Source organism: Rhipicephalus sanguineus, chromosome 2 (genome assembly GCF_013339695.2).
Source record: "Rhipicephalus sanguineus isolate Rsan-2018 chromosome 2, BIME_Rsan_1.4, whole genome shotgun sequence".
Taxonomy (NCBI): Eukaryota; Metazoa; Arthropoda; class Arachnida; order Ixodida; family Ixodidae; genus Rhipicephalus; species Rhipicephalus sanguineus.
In genome coordinates this window covers 203,533,534-203,538,335 of record NC_051177.1, presented here as the reverse complement: position 1 = coordinate 203,538,335, position 4,802 = coordinate 203,533,534, and the positions used below count along the sequence as shown (strand labels likewise).

Genomic DNA, 4,802 nt, shown 5'->3' with positions numbered 1-4,802 from the left:
TTATATCAACCCAGGAATGGCGAGAACAGACATTGGTAATTAAAATGCGAGAGCGTTAAAAAAAAACCAACGTCAGCGTTGACCCGACGAATGCAGAGAATAAAAATTAGGATCCCAGCAGGAATTGAACCCAATGGTTCTGCGTGGCAGTCAGGTATTCCACCACAGAGCCACGCCAGGTCTAGAACCTGCTTTGGAAAAATACCCTATGCAGGCATAATGTCGGTGCAACGTCAGTTGTGGTTGTGGTGCTGGATATCTAATTTTATAACAAAGAATAAACACTACATATGTACTCCTATGATACAGGCGTCATGTCAGGTTAACGTCTGTAGTTGCAGTGTTTGCTCTGCTTTTGTAGCAGTGTAATAAACGTTACATTTGTATTACTATATGATTCAGCAAGCTATATTCAAGCGTTTCTCGACCCTGGAGGAATACGCGAACGAAAGTTACGTATGATGCTCACATAATCGCACCGTAAAGTGCACTTCATTGCGAAAATACTGACGTATGTGCTGTAACGTGGGTGCTGACGTTACGTCAGACCATAAGTTATACCCTTTGAACACCAGTGTAGTCGACGTGCCTGGTAAGACCACGATGTGTACACAACTACTGCACTTACAAAAACACGTCGATCCACCTCGTAATGCTTGGCTCAACACCAAAAAAAAATGCACCATAGAACTACTCGCTGACTGCTTCGCATGAAACCGATTCCGGCAAGGCGTGGGATCAGCCGAATATTTAATACCTTGTTATTCTGTCTACACGTTAACATTGTCTCCCAACATTTGAAAAGGATACCCTACGTCTCCCATTCGATTTTCGGCTTTCTTTACGCAATGCTTGGCCGATCGCACACGTTGTTCCTCCGGTGTACATCTTGCAAACTCCTGTTCCCGTTTTGCTTTCCTTTTCTTTTCGATGCGTCGCCGATTCTAATATTTCAACAGCTATCTTCAGTCTATGTATTTCATGTAGCTTGACGCAACGAGGGCCGTCGTTGGCGGCCGGTGCGCGAACAAGGCCGTCGGCGACGGCGATTGCAGACGGGAACCGATGGAACAGGATGTACTCCCCAGCTTTATCCATGTTTGCATAGCTGTTGTACAGCCTACAGCGCAGCCTGTCTGCTCTGGCTTGGTTCCCGGGGCCTTTCGGCAGCGCAGGGCACAAGCGATGAGAGCACAATGAAGCACAGCCAACATCCAGCACCGCGTCCCCGCAGCAAGCGCCTGCTCCTTTCTGGCACTCACATGCCATTAGTTCCACGCCTCCACCGAAAGAGGCGCCACCAGTCCAGACTCGCCCCGCACCCGGTGCCTATAGGGGCGCCTTGAAAGACGCATGCAGCACCACTTGCAGTGCGGCGAGCATGCAACGGTGAGAGCCTTAACAGACAACAGTGCCTCATTGCTTTGAAGCTATGGCGGCGCAAGCGCCCGTGGCTGGCGCGTCAGTGCTTCGAGCTGGATTTAAAGATATCGTAGTGGCATCGTTCTTCCGCGATGCCACCAATAAAAAAGGGGAAAACCTGCACGAGAGCAGCCACGTTTTTGACATGAGTGAACACTTTGCTACAACGTCATCAGTACTGACGGCTACATGTGTTTCTCCAGGCATGCATCACACAAGAGGCTTACTCCATAGCTATCGAGGTAAGCTGTTATTCTTTCATGCTTAGAATATTATTGGTGCATGCCCACTACCCGTGTATTTGCAAAATGCTCAGAACATTTAGAATTATCGACGGCTCCACGGCCACTCACCGCGGAAACTTCAGCGAGTAGCCGGGCAGCATGGTTATTTGTTGGCGGCTTCGTGTCATGTTGATTCGCAGCGACCGAGTATTTTGCTCGAAATTGTCGCACGTAGCAACGACCTTATTGCAGCATCATCATCACTCATTGTGATCGTTCTTACCTCGCTGCTCGCGCGGCTCATGCCAAGAGCTTGAGGTGGAGGAGGAGGAGGAATAAACTTTATTAAGGGAAACCAGCAGGTTTAAGTGGCTGGGCCTAGGCCTCCCATGAGGGGACGTCAAGGGCTTGCCTCAACGCCGCCTCACGGGCGTGCTGGGTCGCCCAAGTTTGTTCGTCAAGAGCGGAGCTCCGCAGAGCCTCGCGGAGCCTCGACGAAAGGGTCGTGGTGTTAGTGTGTGTGTACTGTGCCGGGCACTCCCACAGCATATGCGAAAGCGTCGCCGGGTGAGTGCCACAGCACCGGCAGTTGGGGGTAGTGTACACGTCCGGGAATATGAGGTGGAGGCGGGCAGGGGAGGGATACATGTTTGTTTGTAGTAGACGCAAAGTGGTGGCCTGTGCCCGTCTGAGCTTGGGGTGAGGTGGGGGAAAGACTCGGCGTCTGAGGTAAAAGGTCTTAACGAGGTCATTGAAGAAAGTCAGGTTGTCCCTGGTGTCCATCTTGTCTCCAGTAGCTCCGGCGCGGTTGACAAGGCCTCGCGCAATGGAGTGGGTGACCTCGTTGAGGTTGGGGAGGCGTGGATGGACAGGGCCCGCATGGGCGGGGATCCATGTCAGGGAGATCATGCTGTCTTTGGAGTGTGGTGCCTGGCAGAGGATGCGAAGCGCTTGAGGAGAGATGCGGCCTTTGCTGTAGTTAATTACGGCTAGCGAGAGTCGCACACAATGGTGTCACAGGTGGGATCTAGAGTGGCCAGGGCGATGGCCACTTCTTCAGCCGTCTCGGAGGAGGAAGTAGTGACGCTGGTTGCATGGTGTAGGGCTCCATCGCGTGTGGTGACAGCTACAAAACGTGTGCCTTGAAGATATTGAGCTGCGTCAACAAATGTGGCGCCAGGTACGTGGGCAAGGGCTTTTATGATGGCTCTAGCCCGAGCTTTGCGCCGGGCTCTGTTGTACTCGGGGTGCATATTTCTGGGGATCGGATCCGCGTGGATCCAGCTGCGGATGTCATTCGGAATCGATTGTTTTGGGCCCTGTTGCTGATGATACGTGAAGCCAAGCGTCGAGAGAATCGAACGCCCCGTTTCCGTGAGTGTGAGCCGTTCAAGCTGAGCGCGTTGTTGGGCTTCAATGAGCTCGGCAAGGGTGTTGTGAACACCCAGTTGATTGAAACGTTCGGTGCTGGTGTAGTGCGGGAGGCCAAGTGCTTGCTTGTAGCTTGAGGTGCGGGCGAGAAATAAACGTGTTACGATTGGCCCCGCTTCATCTTTCACTTCAACTGATGTGGCGCCAACGACGGCACGGTCACTTCGGCCACCATCAGTCTCCCTCATTCGATAAACTCTGTCGTTGTTTATGCTGCTTTCCGAAACAAACATTGCGCTTCCATCACAAGAGCGTTCGCAAAGCTTCGTTTGTTTTTTTCGTGGATACTCTGCAGTTATGTTACTCTGAATCCTAGATTGATCCTACCGAGTGCGCAAAGCGCTGCCGGGCCACTAGGTGTATTTATGGTAGTATACCACGTAACTCAGTTCACCCCTTAATTAATGATCCTAGCAAATTAACAAAGCAAATTACTGACCTCGCATTGCATTCCTCAAATTTGTGAATTGTAGATAGAGTTAATAAGGTTCATTAAAATCTTCCATCACTCTTGAGCCGCGTTAAAATGCCTTGCGTATGTTTGTTTTCTCTCCAACTCGATGCCACCAGGAACATCACGCAAGCTCATTGCACCTGCCGAGGTGGTACCTCAGGCCAGTGCAAGCATGCAGCGGCAGTGGTTACGAACGTCAACAAGGAAGACACGTCGACAAAGACGTTTGTCGAGAATGTATGGAAGAGGCCATCTGCCAAGCAGCTGGGAATGTACAAGGGAGTCTTGTTCTCCGAGATGTACCCTCCTAAACCCCCAGAACAGAAGCTGGTGAGGCAACCCATTGCCCAGAGCCATCATCGACTCAAACTGCCCCTTGGGCATCATGCTCCACCAAGAGCAAGAAATAGCTGAAAACCTGGCTCATTTGGACAAGGTGCTCGTACGGCTAGGACAGCCGAGCAATATATTTGGAGCAGAAAGCATCCCAGTCGAAGAAGTAAGCAATGACTTTCTTCTCGAGGTCATGGTCACTGAGGAAGAACGCAACGACATCGCTAAGCAGACAATTCTGCAAAGTGGATGCCCGCAGTGGCATTGTGCGTGGGCTTTGAGAATTTCTGCCAGCTCCAAAGTTCACCGTATTAAGATACATCAAGCGGACTTCCGAGAGCATGGCACAACAACTTGTTACGCCGCCATCTTTCAAAAGCGCTGCATGTGCATATGGCATATCGAAGGGGCCAGTTGCACGAAAAGAATACGAGTCCAAGACGGGCCGCAAGGTGATTCAAGTCGGACTTGTGATCAGCACTTCGCAGCAGTGGCTGTGCTGCAGTCCCGATTGATGAAGAAGAAGGAATCCGCTTGCTGGAGATCAAGGCCCCTTACAGGCGTGAGTCACAGCCTGTAGTTGACCGCGATATCAACGTCAACTATCTCCACTTCAATGGAAAAAAACTGCAACTAGGAGAAAGTCACCCTTACTAAACGTAAGTTCAAATAAACATGTATGTACAGTAAAAGCTCGTTAATTCGGATTTCGCGGGACCGGAAAAGATATCCAAATTAACCGAATGACGAATTAACGAATGGACAGGAAAAACAACATTAAAATCAAGTTGGAGAAGCATACCTTTATTTGCCGAAGTATTTTGTAATGGTCGTCTGCGTTTTCGCGCAGATTCTGGTTGACATTACAATTTTTCTTAACTCTTCCAAATGGCCAACAGCACGCAAACTGTCGGAAGTGCTCAGGCAAACGTCCTCTA

General features: G+C 50.4%; 1 pseudogene; it reads left to right on the top strand.

Moving 5' to 3' along the window:
* Window positions 1-3,801: 3,801 nt before the first annotated feature.
* LOC125757439 (uncharacterized) lies at window positions 3,802-4,554 on the top strand (annotated as a pseudogene).
* Window positions 4,555-4,802: the final 248 nt, after the last annotated feature.